Genomic DNA, 21,533 nt, shown 5'->3' with positions numbered 1-21,533 from the left:
TCGGCTGTCTCCAATATTATTGCCGCTGTTATTCCAGTTAGTGCCCAATATGTATGTAATTGTCCGCTCTTTCAGCCTTCAACATTGACCGCTATTTACTATCTAGAATTTTTTTGGGATACTTTTTATGTATTTTGAATGTTAGAAGTGTTTATATTTTTACATACTTTTTGTCTACCTAACTTGGAGTTAACACACTCCACACTGTGTAGGTACTAAATAATAATATACAGTCATGGCCGAAAGTGTTGGCACCCTTGAAATTGTTCCAGAAAACTATTGCAATCACACGTTTGGTTTTATACAAGTTTGCCTTATTTTGTGCTGTTCCAATACACACAAAAGGAAATAAATTTGACATAATTTCACACACCACCCCAATAATGAACTGGACAAAATTGTTGGCACCCTCCACTTAATATTTGGTTGCACTCCCTTTGGAATAAATAACTGCAATTATTCGCTTCCTATAACCATCAACGAGCTTCTTACACCTCTCTACTGGAATTTTCGCTTGCTTTTTTTTTTTTTGCAAACTGCTCCAGGTCTCTCATATTCTCATATTTGAGGAGTGCCTTCTACCAACACCAATTTTAAGATCTCTCCACAGGTGTTCATGGATTTCGATCAGGACTCATTGCTGGCCACTGCAGAACTCTCCAGTGCTTTGTTTCCATTCAGTTTTGGGTGCTTCTTGACGTATGTTTGGGGGCCATTGTTCTGCTGGAAGACCCATGACCTAGGACACAAACCCAGCTTTCTGACACTAGGCACTACATTGCGACCCAAAATCCTTTTGTAATCTTGAGATTTCATGATTCCTTGCACACAGTCAAGGCACCCAGTGCCAGAGGCAGCAAAACGACCCAGAAACATCTTTGAATCTCCACCATATTTGACAGTAGGTGCTGGGTTCTTTTCTTTGAAGGCCTCATTCTGTTTTCGGTAAACAGTAGAATGATGTGTGTTACCAAAAAGCTCTATCTTGGTCTCCTCTGTCCACAAGACTCTTTCCCAGAAGGATTTTGGCTTACTCGCATACATCTTGGCAAGCTGCACAGTCCAGCTTTTTATGTCTGTGTGTCAGCAGTGGGGTCCTCATGGGTCTCCTGCCATAGTGTTTCATATCATTCAAATGTTGATGGATAGTTCGCTCTGACACTGATGCATCCTGAGCCTGCAGGACCCCTTGAATTTCTTTGAAACTTGATCGAGGCTGCTTATCCCCCATCCGGACTATCCTGCATTGCAACCCTTCATCAATTTTTTCTCTACTGTCCACGTCCAGGAAGATTAGGTACCATGGGTTGTAAACTTCTTGATTATGTTGCGCACCGTGGACAAAGGAACATCAAGATTTCTGGATATGGGCTTTGTAACCATGAGATTTTTGATATTGTTAAACAATTTTAGTTCTCAAGTCCTCAGTTTTCTTCTCTTCTTTCTGTTCTCCATGCTTAGTGTGGCACACACAGACACACAATGCAAAGATTCAGTCAACTTCTCCCCTTTTTATCTGGTGTCAAGTGTGATTTTCATATTGCTCATGCCTGTTACTTGCCACAGGTGAGTTTAAACGAACATCACATGCTGGATAGAAAGTTGTTTAACTACAATTTTGGAAGGGGCCAATAATTTTGTCCTGCCCATTTTTAGGGTTTTGTGTGAAATTATGTCCAATTTGCTGTTTTTGTGTTCATATACACACAAAGGAAATAAATATGTATAACAAAACGTGTAATTGCAATAATTTTCTTTGAGAAATACTTCATTTTCCTGGACAATTTCAAGGGTGCCAACACTTTTGGCCATGACTGTATATAGTCTTCACGTCCTATGCTGATGGGGGTAAATCTATTCTATTCAGGATAGCAGGTGTCATATCCTTATATTCGATCATATTCTTCGATATAATCTAGGCTGAATTGACATGAATGTCTGACCGTATCCAGCTAAGCTGATGTCAGCAGCTTTAGGAAGCCAAGTGTCAGTGACAAGTGATCTTCTGAACAGGAAGGTGTATGCTTTTAGTGTCGTGCTCGCTCTTCTGCACGTAAGAGGGGTTTTATCACCGCCTGTGGCTCCCAGCTCTCTGCAGCTATTGCACAGCTAGGGAGTGTGAAGGATTGTCACACATGTACTGAGCCACAGGCGAGGAGCTGCTGTACAGGAATGTCCTGCATTTCCACCAGCTGTTTTCTTAAACCTGCAGCCCGAGCCAAAAAGGAAGTTACCTGTGCACTGTCCTCAGAGTTATACCCCTGCAAGATCTGAGTGGGGTCAATCTGGAGGGACAAGCATTGCTTCCCAGGCTGCTGAATTGACGGTCTGTCATCATCTGTGCATTGACCAGCGAAGTGTTGGCTGTGGGATGCCTCTTGGCTAAACTTAGCAGCAAGCCATATCTGCTACCGTGTACTTGGGATCTGCATTCGTGCGGTCACTGGGAGTCATGCTGCACCTTACTGGTAATGCTCCTTATCTTACCCATATCCAATAAATACAGGCGCTCCAGGTAAGAGTATGGATTGTTCCTAGAAATGATAGTCTGGGGCTGCACATTGGCTCTTCAGCTAAGCTGGAGTGTCTGTATATCATCTGTATACGTTCTTATGTACATGATAACGTTGGATAAATGTTCTTTATATGGCACAATTGCAAAAAGTCCTTGTAGATGGTTGGTTAGAAGCATTTAAGCAGAGAATCCTCTCAATGTAAAACTGTGCAGTTCACTGATTTTTGAAATGTCAACGTTAAGTTGACTTGCAGTCCCATGTAAATTCGTTGACAAGGTGCAAATCTGTGCCATTTCACCAGAGTGCTTGTCCAGCTCGGCGCTTTTAAACCTGTTGATATTGTATTGGGTTTCTTGTTTGTCTGAAGCTGAAGTGTTGACAGTATAATTGTAGGAAATCTGCTGTATGTTCCAGTGGTGTTGTGTTATGTGATCACTGGTGATTGCTGCGTGGCTGACACGGTACATGCCCATACACACTACACTCTTATGTGCTCTGAATGCTACATTTTTATTTTATAGTATAGAAATTGATGACCTTTTGGATGCCAGGATTAACATGAAATAATATGTGAAAAGAAGGTGACTGATGGGTGAATAGATTGCGGCTTGAAGCTGCAGTAATAGCAGAAAAGAGAATAATTCTGCATTTTTTTATTATGATCATTCAATGAATGAACTCTGTGCTCTGGACAACGTTCTCCTGCACACTAGTAGTTCCTGCTCATGCTTTATCTCTTGGGAGAATGCCTTGGAGCAAGAGGGACGAGTAACCCTATAATGACCAGTAAGCAAACTTGGAGATGAAAGTGGATATGACACCCACGCTGTCGAGGATTCAATATGCAAAAGGAGACCAGATGCGGTTTTGTCAACGCGTTTCGAGGTGATCATACCTCTTCATCAGGACAAACCACAGTGTTCATAATGACCAGAGAATTTTTCATTGTTGCGCTGTTGTTTTGTCCTCCCCTTGTTTCAAGAGCTATAACTTTTTTTTTTATATATATATTTTTCCCTCGCCCTAACCCATAGAAAGCTTCCTTTTTGTGGGACAAGTAGTAGTTTTGAATAACCCTATACAATGTGCCATAAAACAGAAAAAAACTCCCAAGTACGGTGAAATTGCAAAAAAAAAAAGTACTGTGTGGTAAAAATGGCCTGTCAGCATATTTCTCTGGGTCAGGATGGCGCAGGTGATACTAAATTTGTCCAGACTTTTTTTTTTTTTAATATTGAGCTGCGAGGGTTTGTTTTTGTGCCTTTTTTAAGCTGATGTTTTACTGCTTTTATTCATACCATTTGGTACATGTGACATTTTGATAGCTTTTTATTGGTAGGGGTGAAGGTGGGAGCACTGACAAAAAAAAAAGGCAATGCTGGTGTTCTATTTTTATTTATTTTTTTAATGCACAGTTTAAATATTTTTAGGTTTTGATAGATCTTCTGACCTATTTTGATTACTGTGATGCCAATGTTTCTTTTTAATTTCTTGGTTTTTGAAAGGAGGGCTGTTGATTAAAATAAATATGTATTTAAATCTATATAAATATATGTATTTTCTTTTAAAACTTAAAAAATGAAAGAAAAAAAAGTTTGGTATCTTAGTTTTCAAAACGCGTCAGATCTATCAAAATATGTGTTTAAAACATATATATATATATATATATATATATATATTTTTTTATAACTTAATTTTTTTAGTCCACCTAGGGCGTGTATACTGCAATACCACAGCCACAGTTTTGCAGCATAGTAACATTGTGTTTCTCCTATGAAGCTCTGCATGTGGCTGAGCTTCACAGGACTAACATGCAGGTTATGGAAGCCTTCAGCAGTCCCCGGATGCAGTGATAACCCATAGATTCCCTGTGATCACATTGAGGGAGGGAGCTGATGCGCCGAGATTGACAGTACCATTTCAGTGATTAATCTGCTGCCATTGGAGCACTGGCTATGTAACACAGCTGGGATATATGCCTGGTATGAACTCCTGCAGGCTGACACCATGTATTGATTAGCGACCTATAATGGAAATGTACATCATAAGTCGCTAACCAGTTATCAGTTCAGGGCTCCATAGAGAATAAAAAATACATATATACGGTACTCCTCTCCTGCAGCGGCGCCATTCCAACATTGTCTGCTGCTGTTCCTGGCAGGTGAAATTGGCTCTAGCGGTCACGTGGCACAGCAATCAGTCCTGCTGCAGCCTTTACTTATTCATCAGTGTGGATGCCCACTCTGACAGAGTATTGATGGGCTGCACCCGATGAGAGACCACTGATTGGCTTTAACAATGTCAGGGCTGGCGACGCAGGTCCAGCTGCTGCTCACTTTGTACTCAGCGGTGACTGAATCCTTGCCGCCCACCCTTATGACTGAAAGCCCAAGTCTGTCAGGAGGAGTAAAGTTCATCTCCACCCGGCAGCAGGGCTCTCCGTGCAGGTGCCAGGCAGCTTCCGAACGCTATTAACCTGCAGATTACCGCCATATGTTAAGGTTAATAGCATTTTTTTCTTGCATAACAGATTCTCTTTAAGGGCAACTTTATGTCCGAAATGCGTCAGTTTCTGAATTGATGCAATATTTTTAATGTACCTGGAACCTCTTAAGCTATACTTATAAAACTTCACCAATTCATAGTCCAATGGCAGGATACCTTAATTTTCTTAGTGTGCATCTCACGCCAAGCAGTGGCTTTTACGTTCCGTGCCAAGGATCTTCACAAGCCAATTTATGGGAGATTGTGAATTTTGTATTCTTGTGATTGTCTAATAGTGGACAACCCTTTTAAAAGCTTTTGACACATTTGATATGGAAAAAAAAAATATAATATGTTAAGGTGCACATAAGTCGGGTGTATGGGGCTTCATGACTCTTTTGGAATGATGACTTTCAAAGCACAATTCATTGGTTCTTGGGGAAAATCCATGCCATAGTTGTCCCCTTTGCCCTTTTAAAACGCATGTATGTGTTTTACGTGGACATTAAAAGCACCGTTTTTCGTCAGTGCATTGGAGCCTTTGTTTGTAGTTTCATTTTTATGTTTTTACTATGTGTCATACATTTTACTCATGTGCAAAACAAAAACAAACTGATCACGCATTCCCAAGCTTCTCCTAAAAACTAGTCTATGAAAAATACAGCACAAAGATGTTGTCTTTATTTTCTTTTAGCCCTTCCTATGGCATGCCTTTTATTTATACTGGCCATTTGTGAGTAAAAAGTATAAAAACAAAAGCAAACTGACTTAATTAGCCCCATAGAATGTAATTAATTAGTGTGTTCAGTAGAAACAAACTGACAGCACATGGACAACAAACAGATGTGTGACTAAGGCCTAACCCTGAGAGAGTAGGGTGAAAGCAGCAGCACTACCAGCTATGTGCAGGAGTTACAGACTCTACAACAACGTGGTAGGAAATGTTGAAAACTCTGTACGTTTCTAAAGGTTTCATTTAGGAACGTAGACCTCCTCACTTCTGCTTTTCCTTGATGCTCCTGTTGTTTTTCTTCACAATGTGCTGCTTCAACACATTCTCTGTTTGCTTTTAGTGTTCATGGACACTTTTGTAGATTGTCGCAATGGAGGCCGCATTGTTAACAGATAAGTCACCTGCCTCATGTGTTATAATTTATCAAGTTAAATTCTAATGTATATCTACCATCCGAACTGTAACTGGCCCTAATAGGGTGCCTGTCACTGCTGCTCTTGTCATGTGGTGATTGGCTTCAGAACTGTTGCAGCCGATCATGGAGCTCAGCGGCTCTTGCTGTCTACATTGACAAGGTTACAGAGCTCAGTGATTGGCAGCAGTGCTGTTAACATGATGTCACTGCTGCAGCCGATCAGCACAGACAGGCGCATCTTTGAGAGATGGTGCTGGACTCCATTATGGTGGCCATTTGTTAGAGATTTATCACTTACCCACCATTGAGAAACCCATGATTATTAGAACTAGGGGACCCAAACATGCGCCCTGCCACTTCTTTGTGTCTTTGGGACTAAAATGAAATGTACTCTGCTGTCTGCATCGGTCCCATGGACTTTGAATGGTGTGCCACTACGCATGCTCAACCGCCACTTCACTCTTTTTCACTGTGATCGGCCAGTGAGGAGGGGCTGCCGACCCTGTACTACGTATCATGGGGGTCCCAGCAATTAGACGTGTCTGACCTATGTTGTGCACAAGTGATAAATGTTCCTGGCTGGAAAACCTTTGAACTTTATAGTGACAACACTTCATGGGTCATCTGTAGACTGGAAATTCTGCGATATTCTGTGATTCTGAAGAAACATCCAGAATATACCTGCATTCATTTTATATCTCACAAATGTAAATGAGATGAAATAAGACATGCCTGCATTAAATACAACATTGTGCACATAGCTACAAACACTGCCTGTGACACTCTGTATACTAGTAATAGCTGCACATAGGTTAGTAGTTTTATTTTCACTGTCATGGAACAATTACCGGTCAGCCCATGCAGTAAATGTGTATGAAGAAGCATGCCCCCCACCAGAATTGCGTTTTTATCACACTGAATGGTTAAAGATATTTAGGCACATGTCATATCAATGGACAAGAGGAACTGGAGTTAACGTTGGCATGGTTTTTACAGTTTTTCTGCATTTTAGTGACAAGTTCTACATCATTGTCACTTGTGTGAAAAGTGACTGTGTCCTTAACATAACTGTTTGCCCAACTTCTAATAGCCATCATTTCTACCTGACTTTTTCAGCTATAAGATATCCATCTGACAACCCTTCCCAGCCCTGTTCTCTGCACTATGCATAATTTTCACCAGGTTTTGTGCTCCAAAACGTCTACAATTGCAAAATTTTAAGCAACTTTGCAAATTGTGGCAAATATTTTCTACCGCTTTCCTAACCAAGTAAAAGTAACAAAAGTGGGTCATCTGATACTGCAGCCATGTATTATTCCAGTCCTATTTTCTGTATATAGGGCAATACACATTAGACTAGAGTCAGTGGGATCGGTCAGCTATCTAATGGCCTCTTTCACACATACGTGAAAAAATGGTACTACTGTCAAATCAGTGTTTTTGGATCCATGTTTTCCATCCATGTGTCCATTTTTTTATCATCTGTGTGTCATCAGTGTTTTTCCAGTATGGCTAAAGAAATAACTAAATTAGTTTCTCCTATACTTTGCAATGTTAAAAACAGACCAGCACACGGACTATTCTCATCCATTTTACGGATCAACCTCTGCCATTAAAGTCTATGGGGATCTGTACAAGACAGATGAAACTAGGAAGACGTACCTTGTACTTCAGGGTTCCATCCTAGTTTAATGTTTTTAACTGATCAACTGCTAGGAGTCTTTGGATAAAAGATCAGACGTTCTACCTGCTTCAGTGGGGAAATAAGAGATGATGGATAAAAACGGTAGCAACTGGAACACCATAGGACAAAGTTGTTGAGTTTCTCTTGGGTGGGCACACACACGGGCATGTGAATGTAACCTTAGGGTATGTTCACATGTGATATATACAACACTGAATATAACAGTATAAGACACTGATCATATTCAGACCCGCAAATCAACGGGCCGGTAAGTAATCGTGTACTTATTATATGGACCAACGTGAAATGGCAGACCATTCGGTAAGACACATAATATAAGAGAACCACCGAATGATAGGTCCAATACAACAAAAGCAATTCAAAAATACCTTTATTCAAATTATGGTAAAAGTGACACTACATACACAAGGAAAGCCGCATTATAATAGTCATACAGCAATGTTATAATATATACTAGACTCTAAGATATATAGATGAATAAGAATAGATAAACATCAAGCAGGTTAGTACATGGAAGGAAGGGGACAAACGGAAAGGGGTTATATCACCGAAATGGCAACTAAGAAAACATGTGAATGGCCAGATCATAAATGTATATATATGTACCTGGCAGTATGGAGAGGAAAATTCCCGTGTACTCCATGTCATTTAATAGTACATATACCCCATGCTTATCCATACAGTCCAAAGTAATCAGTGTGTAAGCCCAAATATAAAGTGTATCTACCTGCACAGAAGTCCAGTGTGTATAAATGGCATCAAGCGGCGCAGCCCCGACGCGCGTTTCGGACACACGTCCTTCGTCAGGGGGTAGCGTCCATATGAACCAGCACGTATAAAAGTACTAATGTGACCAATCGGTAAGCACCGGGTGTCCTACATAATTAGGATCGCCCGCAATTAAGCTCCAAATTGAGGCGGGCGCATACAGCTGGTTATCCGCCGATGTATACAGGCAGCGCTTGATGTGCACGCATGCGGCGGCCGGAGGGACCGGAAGTCACGGGCACCGCGTCATGCATCAGCCGACGACGGGAACACACGTGACCCGGGTCACCTGATGCATAGAGACACGTGACCGCAGCCTCACGGAGCACAGACGGCGCATGCGCGCAGCGCTTACCCGTAGAATGGGCGTCAAATTGTCCTCTGTATCCAAGCAACCACGGGAGATCAGGAAGCCAGAGTGGAGAAAGGAACACAAGAGGAATAAAGATCACGCAGATAGAGACAACTCGGGGAATCAGAGTGACAATAAGTAAGTGTGAGACTAGTGAAGTGACTGTGCAATACATACAAATATAATCATATGTTATGTATATACACATCGACCACAATGGGAGATATGCATAGAGAGGAAGAAGGATAAAGTGAACATGTGCAATATATCAAAGACCTATAGTGGCCAGTTAAAACATTAAGGTGTGTGTATATAGAGTATAACACAGTGTATATATCCATATTTGAATATATTTGCGTATACATACATATCAAATATAAAGTGTTTACGTGCAATAAATAGAGTAACATGAAAAAAAGGGGGGAAGAAAAAAAGAGAGAAGAGAAAAAAAAAAAAAAAAAAAAATATATATATATATATATATAAAAGATATATATTAAAAATAAAATAAGAAATATAAATATATAAATATATAGATAGTAGAAACAATCAGATAATACATCATCATACGTATGGAAATAATATACAGGTGAGACATTCTATCCCATCAAGAAAAAATTATATTTTTATATATAAAATATATAAAGAAAGAAAAAAGGGGGAGAGGGGAGGGGGGGGGGGGAGAGAAGAACAATATAATAACGGCTTCCAATCTTCAATCCCGAAATATGTCATGACACTAGGATCCCACTCCGATGCTAGATCAAAGGCCACATCAGAAATAAACTATAAGAGGGGAGAGAGAGTTAAAATTACTATCATGTAGAAAATAAATAAAAACATGTTAAAAACAAATTAAAAACAAACAGGCAGGTTCAAGGACTAGATTGGTCACAGAAATGGAACGTAACTCATGTTCTCATTGAGTCCCAAAGGACAGACAGTTTTCAATGTCCAGATCCATCTTGTTTCTAATTGGGCCAGACGTTTACTTATCTTACCTCCTCTAATGTTAGGTGGAACCATATCAATCCCAATTACTCTAAGTAATGAGGCGTCACATCCGTGAAATGTCTTGAAGTGTCTCGGTATTGTCTTCAAGAGCGATGGATCATTGATTTCTTTTGCTGCTATAATACCAAGAACATGCTCGCGTATCCTAACCTTTAATTGGCGGGTAGTTAATCCCACATAGATTAATGAGCATGGGCAAGTGGCATAATAGATCACTGCAGTTGTGGTACATGTAATGAGGTGTTGGATATTATATATTGTAAGTCCGTCCGAGCTTTGAAATGTGTCGGATCGCACCACATTTGAACATGCCACACATTTACCACAGGGTCTACAGCCTTTGAGTGGTTTCACTTTAGACATAAAAGTTGTTCTTTCATTGGTATAGTGACTTTTCACTAGATCGTCCCGTAAATTACGTGACCGACGAAAAGTGATATTGGGTTTCGGGCTCAAATATCTCGAGAGCACAGGGTCAGATTGTAGGATGGGCCAAGATTTGTTTAGAAAATAGCGCATCAGATTGGTTTGACCATGATACTGTGTGATGAATCTAACAGTTCTGTTCGTTGGCTGTGTCTTATTTGAATATAATTCATTGTGTCTAGAGGTATGTTTAGCCCTATTAAATGCTCTTTTGACGGAGCGACGGCTGTAGCCTCTCTCCAAGAATCGCATCTTTAGTATATCGGCCTGTTGTATAAAATCCGCATCACTGGAGCAGATTCTCCTTAATCTGAGGAACTGGCCTACCGGTATTGACCGAATCATTGCTGGAGGATGTGACGAAGATGCCAGCAGTAGAGAATTCACCGCTGTATCTTTACGGAATAGAGTGGATTGTAAACAGTTATGGGCATCCCTATATATCTTCACATCCAGGAAATCGATGGTGTCCGTGTCGTATTGATATGTAAGGTGAATGTTTAAATGATTCTGATTCAAATCATTCATAAATTGATGTAATTCTTTAATAGTCCCCTGCCAGATCAAGAATATATCATCTATGTATCGCGTCCAAAAAAGAACGCGGTCCATAGATGGATACTGATCTGACAGGAATAGGTCCCTCTCCCACAGCCCCAGGAATAAATTAGCATATGCCGGTGCAAATGCCGCACCCATTGCGGTACCCCGGAGCTGTAGGTAGAAGGACCCATTGAATAGAAAAAAGTTATGAGATAGGGTGAACTCTAGTAGTTGGATAATGAGATCACTCATATCCGTTGTGTTGGATGAAGACTGCAGAAAGAATTGGGTAGCCCGTATTCCATCTGCATGGGGAATATTGGTATACAATGATTCTACATCACCTGTTACAAGAATGGTATCCCCATCTATGTGAAGCCCATCTATTTTCCTCAAAAACTCAGAGGTGTCTTTGGTAAAAGAAGGTAGTGATTCTACCAGCGGCTGCAGTTTGGTGTCAATGAATCGATTTACATTTTCCAGGTAATTCCCTTTCCCTGAGATAATTGGTCTCCCTGGTGGTGTTTGGCAGTTTTTATGTATTTTTGGTAAAAGATACAGGGTGGGAATGGAGGGTTCACTGACCTGGAGTGCTAGATGTAGTTCTTTTGAAATGACTCCATTGTCCCTAGCTATTTGTAAGATAGAGGAGAGTTCCGTCTGATATTTTATTATGGGATTAAAGGTTAGTTTCTTATAGCATTCCACACTTCTCAATTGGCGGAAGGCTTCATCCTCATACATTGATTTAGGCCAGATCACCACATTCCCACCCTTATCAGCTGGTTTAAACACCACATCTGGCAACTTACGCAGCCGCTGGAGACACTGTCTCTCATCTCTAGTCAAATTATCTAATGTTGGATAACGTGGAATTTTCTCAAAGTCTTTGCTCACCATTTTAACAAATACATCAATGGTGGGACACGTAGATAGGGGTGGGAATTTCTGAGAGCGTGGCCTAATAGAGGAAGGGATCTTACCCCCTATCGGACTGTTATGTTCCTCCGCCAGTTCTTCCAGGTTGGCTAACGCCTCCTGTTCCGTCTCTGTGGGAAATAAACAAAAGGCGGCCTCATCATGGAAGTATCTTTTAAATAGTAATTTCCGTGCAAAAAGATGGAGATCTTTAATGGCCGTAAACCTATCGAATTGTGCTGAAGGGCAAAACATCAAACCTTTATTCAACAACGAAATCTCCTGCTGGGAAAAAGAGTGTGAACTTAGGTTAATTACCTTCAAGCTGCCTCTAGATTCTGGTGAGTAGTTATAGTTGCGCTTGTTAGGAGGGAACCGTAACTCGCGTTTCCGTTTTGGAGTAGATACAGAGACGGAAGAGGAGGCGTCAGATGCCTCGCTGGTCGGCGGGTTTGATGAAATAGATGGGGTGCGATCCCTAGTTAGGCCCGAGGGAGTAAGTTTCTTCCACCTATATACTCTGCCCATCGAAAAATCCCTCTGGTCTCTAGTTAGTTTTTTGGCATGGTTCGCCTGGATGTCCTTTACCCACAAGTCCATGGACTTATTCATCTGTGCATCAATGGAGTTAATTTGATCCACAGATAAATCCACTTTTGCATTGGAGACCGTCTTTTCAAGGGATTTATCAATCTCATTGATGGACTTGAGATTGAGTTGTATCAATAACTCCATAAATCTCTTAGATGTGTCATTACACACTTGCTGCCAATCCCTAATAAAGTCCTTATCTTCAATCAGAAAGGATGGTATGACCCGTACCCTAAGGCCTCTAGGGATCAACTGTTTCAGAATGTAATTTTCGAGGAAAGCTTTATTCCACCAAAGGCGTGTCCTTTTTAACAATAGGTTCCTAATTACGTTAGTAGCTATATCAACCTGTGAACCAATAGAATCCAAAGCTGCAGCACCACTGTTACCAAAAACTTCATTAATTTGTCCCTGCCAGGATAGTTCCCTGGCTTTTAGGTCCATATTCAGAGTAGACGGAGCCTGTGCAAAACACAGTAAAATTATCAGATATATACAACACTGAATATAACAGTATAAGACACTGATCATTTTCAGACCCGCAAATCAACGGGCCGGTAAGTAATCGTGTACTTATTATATGGACCAACGTGAAATGGCAGACCATTCGGTAAGACACATAATATAAGAGAACCACCGAATGATAGGTCCAATACAACAAAAGCAATTCAAAAATACCTTTATTCAAATTATGGTAAAAGTGACACTACATACACAAGGAAAGCCGCATTATAATAGTCATACAGCAATGTTATAATATATACTAGACTCTAAGATATATAGATGAATAAGAATAGATAAACATCAAGCAGGTTAGTACATGGAAGGAAGGGGACAAACGGAAAGGGGTTATATCACCGAAATGGCAACTAAGAAAACATGTGAATGGCCAGATCATAAATGTATATATATGTACCTGGCAGTATGGAGAGGAAAATTCCCGTGTACTCCATGTCATTTAATAGTACATATACCCCATGCTTATCCATACAGTCCAAAGTAATCAGTGTGTAAGCCCAAATATAAAGTGTATCTACCTGCACAGAAGTCCAGTGTGTATAAATGGCATCAAGCGGCGCAGCCCCGACGCGCGTTTCGGACACACGTCCTTCGTCAGGGGGTAGCGTCCATATGAACCAGCACGTATAAAAGTACTAATGTGACCACATGTTCACATGTGGCATTTTTTTTGCTGCATATTTAATGCGGTATATTTGGTGTGTAAAACGTGCAGCATTTTACAGTAGCAGCAAAATCCATGAGATTTCTGAAGTCTCATGCACATGCGGTTCTTATTTTTCAGATTGTATTTTGAGCTGCAGCATATTTGCCGAGAATTAGCAAGTCTATTCTTTCAGGTTCTTTGTTGTGCTTTTCACCCATTCAAATGCATAGAACAAGCTGCAAAACCACACAAAATAAAAACGCTGCAAAAAAGCAGCGAGTGAACATGCCCTTAGGTGAGCGGTTCCGTTTCAGCAGATGTCGACTCTGTTGGGTAAAAAGGATCAGGCATACCCTTTGCTTTTTCAAGGGAAATAAGTTGCTGCTACACTCCCCACGAATTTTCTACGCCATGAAATCACCATATCTCTTGTTCCATCTACTGACCTACTATGTGAGGCTGTACCCACTGTCTGGGTGCTGTGAAATAACAGGTTACTGTTCTAGGACAGTCCTGTACTATAGAACGAAATAAATCTGTGTGCCTCTATGTAAAATCTCTAGCCCCCTCTATAACACATGGATCAGTAATACAGTCTTGTGTACGAGGCCTAAAGCATTTCACGGTAAGATCATCCCAACACTCAGTTAATATCGGCAATCTTTAGAGGACACATTACTCAACGAAGTGTAGCATACAAAGTACAAGTCCTAAGTTGCCATTGTGGAGCAAATACATATTTTACACAATCTAGGGTGTGTGCACCAGTCTTCCCACATCTTACTTTGTCTCTAGATGTACTCTACACCCACGTGAGTGCTTGTGTTGATGTAGTCCTGCCTAGACAGACCCTATGACAAGAGATGAAGTAACCAATTAGTCTATAATTGTATTATCTCTCTGATTGTTATTATTTATGATGGCGTTCTGCATCACTGACACTCTTTGCTGCAGGGAGGAGATTACAGGCTTATATAACTATTCTATTTAGCCTTTACATCTTTTTCGGCTGGTAATTGTATTCAGTTTTACCCATAGGTTTAATTGAGGGTGTTCTGCCCTCTCCTGGCAGAACAGAACACTCGTAATGTCACAGATTCTTGTTGAATATGAGTGAAATGGGGAAAATCCAAGTTTGATCCAGAGAGCAATTATGGGATTTTCAGTTGTGTTTTTTGAAGTGACCGCGGGCAAGGCCGCGCATTGGCATCTATGATCTGGCCCAGCAAGATCCCCACACACAGACTCTATCTTGATAACCGTATCTTTACTCGTATACATTTTTAACACAGCAAAGAAAAACAATAAATGACAACCGTAAATTTGCACAGTAATAACGTGTACTGATAAGCTGACCCTCACTGTCCCTACTCACACGTTACCAGTCCTTTACTCCAGAAGGATGTGTCCCCCGTCGCAGGCCTGTCTGTCTTTGCAGGAGGGCTTCCCAGCCGGAAAAAAACAGGAACAGCAGAATTCACGGAAAGAAAGGAAGGGATACTTCGGCCTCTCGCCAGAGGTCCCGCTTACAGTCTCTCTGATCCGGATAGAAGCTCTTATGGATTCCCTTATGTAGTCCACACTTCAGTAGCAGGGAGTGTAATAGCTGAATCCTTCAGCAGTGCAGAAGCTGGGGAAGGCTCCGAGGATATGGTGTCAGATAGAAGAAATCACGTTGAGAGTCTCTCCTGCGCCACACATGAGGGCCTGCACACCGTCCTGGCTCTTTTTACAGACCACAGCAGACTCTTCGCGTGCTTTTTCCTGCTTCCCACTTTGGTCACGTGACTCTCTAGGGCGGGACACAGGAGGCTCAGTCTTTTTCTCTGTCATCACACCATGCGCAGGTGCAACCTCTGGCCACAAGGTGGCAACATCATCCTGTGTAATAACTTCTGTAACAGGCTCTATATCCATTATCACAGAACAGCCAGAGCCTGCCAGCTCACTACACGCCCCCCCACTCAAAGGTTGGCAGTCCCTGCCAACGACCGGCTCCAGGACGGCGATGGCTGTGGATGTGACAGAGTGCGGCTGGGAAGAGGGCCACACATATTGGTCTCTGTAGGACTGTCCTGGAGGTACCCCTGCAGTGGTCCTCGTCCGCCTAACGGGTTGGATCCCCTCTCTCCTATCAGTCACCCCACTCTCTTTCCCGGTCGACATGTCAGTAGAGGAGGTAATCGGTTCAAGTGCGTCAGTCGGACGGACAGGGGTAGGCATGCATTCAGTCTCTACATCCCCGGGGTCAGTGTCTCCGACAGTATTAGTGATATCCATCTCTCTAGGTATCACAGTAGGGGAGTCAGGCTGGGAACGGCAGGGGCGCAACATATTACGGTGCAAAGTTCGGATGTTGCCGCTGTCTTCGCCCTGCACTCGATAGACGGGGCCACCGGGGTACGGCTGTCCAATTACTCGATAGACTTCGGTCTCCCACTTGGGCCGGAGTTTCCCTTGTGGCTTCTTTATTCGGACTAGGACCAGTTGACCTACATTCAGTGGGTCCTCTTGTACCGGAAGTGTGTCAGCGTGCACTTGATCCTGAATTTGTCGGCCTACTAGCCGGTAGACAGTCTCCATTCTCTGGCGGTGTGTTTGTAGCCAGGAAGGATAGGTACCACAGGTATCTTCTTCGGAGCTAGACAGTTGCAACTCATGGATGTCTTTGCCTGGACGGCCAAAGAGAAGGGTGTATGGGGTGTATCCGGTGACGGAATGGACCTGATTATTATAGGCCCACAGCAGTTCCGGGAGGAATCGAGGCCAGTCGGGCTTTTTGTCTTCAGCCAAAGTCCGGATCAGTTGTAAGAGGTTCCGGTTAAAGCGTTCACACGCGCCATTCCCTTGTGGATGGTAAGGGGTGGTCCTGGACTTCTTGATTCCATACATCCGTTGGCGTTCTTCAATGACTCGCCCTTCGAAACAAGCCCCCTGATCAGAGTGTAGCCGCTCCGGACACCCGTAGACCCGAACGAATTGCTGACAGCCTGTGCAGCTGATTCAGCAGTCTGATCCTTGGAAGCAACAGCGACAGCGAATTTCGTGAAGTGGTCCACCATCACCAGACAGTACTGGTAGCCACTATTCGCCGTTCCGATCAACAGATAGTCCACCATCAACAGCACGCTGCTCCGCGGACTTGTGGAATTCACAGGTACGGCATGCTTGACAGACGTTTTCAACCAACTTACGGAGCCCCGGACAAAAAATGAACTGCTGGGTCCACCGGAGGGTCTTGTCTATGCCGAAGTGGCCGTTCCTCCTGTGAGCTTCGCCCACCATCTCATGGGCCAACTACTATGTGGACACAGCCGTGCGCCACGTCCTGCTCAGACAATGTGTTCTGGGCATCAAGGTGAAGATCATGCTCCCATGGGACCCAAGTGGAAAGATTGGCCCTAAGAAGCCTCTGCCGGACCACGTCAGCATCGTGGAGCCCAAAGAAGAGATCCTGCCGACTACGCCAGATGAAGTGACCGCAGGCAAGGCCGCGCATTGGTATCTATGATCTGGCCCAGCAAGATCCCCACACACAGACTCTATCTTGATAACCGTATCTTTACTCGTATACATTTTTAATACAGCAAAGAAAAACAATAAATGACAACCGTAAATATGCACAGTAATAACGTGTACTGATAAGCTGACCCTCACTGTCCCTACTCACACGTTACCAGTCCTTTACTCCAGAAGGATGTGTCCCCCGTCGCAGGCCTGTCTGTCTTTGCAGGAGGGCGTCCCAGCCGGAAAAAAAACAGGAACAGCAGAATTCGCGGAAAGAAAGGAAGGGATACTTCGGCCTCTCGCCAGAGGTCCCGCTTACAGTCTCTCTGATCCGGATAGAAGCTCTGGTGGGTCCCCTTATGTAGTCCACACTCCAGTAGCAGGGAGTGTAGCAGCTGAATCCTTCAACAGTGCAGAAGCTGGGGAAGGCTCCGAGGATATGGTGTCAGAAAGAAGAAATCACGTTGAGAGTTTCTCCTGCGCCACACACGAGGGCCTGCACACCGTCCTGGCTCTTTTCACAGACCACAGCAGACTCTTCGCGCGCTTTTTCCTGCTTCCCACTTTGGTCACGTGACTCTCTAGGGCGGGACACAGGAGGCTCAGTCTTTTTCTCTGTCATCACACCCTGCGCAGGTGCAACCTCTCGCCACAAGGTGGCAACATCATCCTGTGTAATCACTTCTGTAACAGGCTCTATATCAATTATCACAGAACAGCCAGAGCCGACCATCTCACTACATTTTTTTTTTTTCTAAATTGACCAAAGGGAATTTGCTGATCACTAGGTTCTGTTCATTGCTAAATTCTGGAAAATCTAGGCCAAGTCATAAACAGAAGGTTAAGTTGGTGATGTTGAAGTCAGATGGCTCTTAAAGGATATGGACACCTTGAGAACTTTATTTACTGCTTTAACAATTTTGTCCAACATGGAAAGTTATGAAATTTTGCAAATCACTTTATTAGGGCATATGGCTTGATTCATGTTAATGACTTGCAAGTCACTTCCAAACCCCTGCTTTCTCCAGCCTTTTTATATTTGCCCCTAGCTGCCTTGATATTGGAACGTACCCGTTTGGAGTAACAGATGATGCCGGAGAGAGGGTCAGCTCAGCACCTCTGTCTTCCTAACTCTGCCGATAATCTGCTGCAGGAGATTGTTCTGATGAGGCTAAATTCAGTTGTCTAAAAAAAAAAAATATTAAATTCAGTTTTATTCAGAAAAATCAGACTATTTTTTTTTCTCACTTGTCATCGGTGTGCTGTCCATGTGCAATGTGTTTTTTTTACAGCAGCAAAAAATCTGATGCCATACTGTAGCTTCTTATAGCATCTGATTTTTGGGGGTTTCTTTGCGCACACCTAGATTTGAATTGGTGATTTGGAATCTGCATGTGAAAAAAAAAAAAAAAAATGGCACCTTACACGTCAGTAGGAAAAAAAAAAAAAAAAAAAAAAAGCTCATCTGCTCTGCCCCATTGAGTAACATTGGTCAGAGTGCGGTCTTTACACGGACAGTACTCTGACCGAAAATACGGTTATGTAAACTTTTCAGCACTCAGAATTATATAGGTGCTGACCCTTTCACTGCCATCATCTGTACTCCAAGTGAGTTCATCCTGATATCCCTGCAGCTGGAGACAAGCAAATAGACTGAGGGAAAAGCAGGAATTTTTAAGCCACTTAAATGCAATTTTTATTACAGGAATGAAGAAAAATCAATCTGTTAATAAAATGATTTGCAAAGAATATAAATGAAAGCTTAGTTACTCTTTTTAATGTATTTTTAGCTAAAAAGTTTTTGCATTTGGGTTTCTTTTAAAACCTTGAACTGTTTTAGCTTCTGCAGCCTCTATGCTTCACTGTCCATAGTAGAATGAGTAGGTGCTGAAACACATCCCACCATCAGAATGAGCTCACTGATGGAAAGTCTTTTTTCTTTCTTCCGTTTGAGAATTTTTTCTAAGCTGTTAATCATTAAATGAAAGTTCAACCTTGGCGCGATCAGAAATCTACTGAGAAGATGGTTCAGAGGAAGAAAGTTGAGACTTAAGTCGGCCATACACATTTAGATGACTGTCGGCCGAACGATGCTCCGGCAAATCATTTGGGTGACCGCTATCTCTCTTGTTCATTCAACCAAGCACTCCTGTGTTCTGAGAAAGCTGCCGGTAGAAATGTTGGCCGGTGGCCATCTCTGGGAGAACAATGCAATCAGAGGTCCGAAATTAGACATGCCAGATCAATGTCTCACTCGATGCGCCCCCATACCCAATGTGTTTTGGAGGGGCTTTACAGCTCCTACTGACATTACATGGCTGGTTACAGAACGAGTTATCCATGAATCTGAGATGCACAGAGGCTGTAGAAACAACACATTTCAAAATTTTAATGAAGCCCTATTGCAAAAATCCTTTTTAAGTAGCAGGATAGGAAGTGTTTCTGCGCTCTCAGGGATACGACACAAATATTGGTAATAGAATTATAGGTTTATTGTCAACGCGTTTCAATTACCAATATTTGTGTCTTATTCCGGAGAGCGCAGAAACACTTCCTATCCTGCTACTTAAATCTGCGGTTTCATGGAAGCTGCTGCAGCTGGTTCTCAGGCTCTATAAGTATGGCCTCACACAGCCACATAAGGTGAGCGGTTCTACTTATCAGGGCTGTGGAGTTGGGATAAAATGGACTCAGACTCCTAAAATATATAATAAATTGGGTACAGTAGTTCAATGCAGTTTGTGGGGAATATTTTTTCCTAAGAATTTGGGAAAGTTATGAAATGTCCTATAAATGGCTGTCCTAGTCCTGATCTAAGGGTCTAGACTTTAAGCAGAGATGAATCTGTGCTACAGTAAATTTATCGCTTAAACATGAGCCATGTATGAGGGAGTCGGTGTCATGGAAATTGAGGAGTCTGAGTTGAACTCCGAGTCGGGGGTTTGGCTTACCGACTCCACAGCCCTGCTTATTATCAACCTTTTTAATGTGGATAAGACCCTATTGCACTCTTGCATTTCTTTTTAGCCACGTATATGCATTTGGGTACAAACAAAAGAACACAACCGAGTCCTTCTCCATAAGGATTGTCTTGTAAAAGCTATAATTTTTCCCAGGTAAACTCTTGCCTTTCTGCTTCTGTAGTTGTGTGCTACATGTAGTGATCCTGCCATGTGTCTTTCACTGGTATGGGTATGGTGACTTTCTTTCACTGTTACATGAAGGACGGTGTGACGTACACACAAACATTGGGGTTATCCTCATGTAATCACAGAGGACTGAGACACGCATTTGATTTTCCTCTTCTCTGCTCCCATTTCTACGCAGCTCCAGTGTATCGGTGCAGGTACAGTGTAACCCTCCGAGGTTTCCCGGCCCAGATACTATTCAGCTGTTTTTGATTCACTGACCTCAAACCTAAATCTTGAAAATGGTGAGAAGCTGAAGGGCCAAGTGTGTGAAGTTTCTGAACTTTTCATAACATTGTGGTTACTCTTTATTTGGCTGCAACCTTCAATAGTTAAGAAGCGCTACAGCAGATTTGCCTGTTCGCCTTTAAGCTGGCATTGATCACGCGCTGTTAGGCTGTAGAGCAGGATGTATACTAAAGTGACCTTTGGATAGGTGAGCCATGCGTGACTTTTACTAGGAATGCAGAGAGGCCTCCCTCCGTAAGAAAACCTATGATTTAGCATGTCACTACCTAGCAACGCTCTTGGCAGTAGCATGTGATTTTACCAGGAATGTAGGTATAGCCGCTGTTATTGCTCCAGGCCTTGTTTTGAAACTCAACAATGTCATAACCAGGTAATAATTCATCTTGTAGATGATGTATATATGAAAATTGTACATTCACACTGAAGGCATCAAAACTATGAATAGTAGCCACCTTTTGCTTTGAGGACTGCTTTGCACACTCTTGGCATTCTCTTGATGAGCTTCAAGAGATAGTCACCGGAAATGGTTTTCACTTCACAGGTGTGCCCTGTCAGGTTTAATAAGTGGGATTTCTTGCCTTTATAAATGGGGTTGGGACCATCAGTTGTGTTGTGCAGAAGTCAGGTGGATACACAGCTGATAGTCCTACTGAATAGACTGTTAGCTGCTTTTTTCATGCCATAATATAAATTCCAAGTAAAGAAAAACGAGTGGCCATCATTACTTTAAGAAATGAAGGTCAGTCAGTGCGAAAAATTGGGCAAACTTTGAAAGTGTCCCCAAGTGCAGTTGCAAAAACCATCAAGCGCTACAAAGAAACTGGCTCACGTGAGGACCGCCCCAGGAAAGGAAGACCAAGAGTCACCTCTGCTTCTGAGGATAAGTTTATCCAAGTCACCAGCCTCAGAAATCGCAGGTTAACAGCAGCTCAGATTAGAGACCAGGTTAATGCCACACA

General features: G+C 42.4%; 1 protein-coding gene across 4 annotated transcripts in view; it reads left to right on the top strand.

Annotated features, from left to right (window-relative positions):
- Nucleotides 1-21,533, top strand: part of LOC141248477 (KN motif and ankyrin repeat domain-containing protein 1-like) — a 268,553-nt gene that overhangs the window by 144,071 nt on the left and 102,949 nt on the right. Inside the window, exon 1 of one of the 4 annotated variants that reach the window (XM_073669430.1) lies at nucleotides 2,028-2,468. The exons of 2 other annotated variants lie outside the window; for them this stretch is intronic. The gene's annotated coding sequence lies outside the window, so the exon portion shown is untranslated. Of the gene's footprint in view, nucleotides 1-2,027; nucleotides 2,516-21,533 lie in introns of those variants that run through there. One more of the 4 variants, XM_073669385.1, reaches the window with a different exon arrangement.

Source organism: Phyllobates terribilis, unplaced genomic scaffold (assembly GCF_046119375.1).
Source record: "Phyllobates terribilis strain yellow unplaced genomic scaffold, ASM4611937v1 Scaffold_1__5_contigs__length_1240528914, whole genome shotgun sequence".
Lineage (NCBI taxonomy): Eukaryota > Metazoa > Chordata > Amphibia > Anura > Dendrobatidae > Phyllobates > Phyllobates terribilis.
This window is presented reverse-complemented; position numbering and strand designations above follow the sequence as displayed.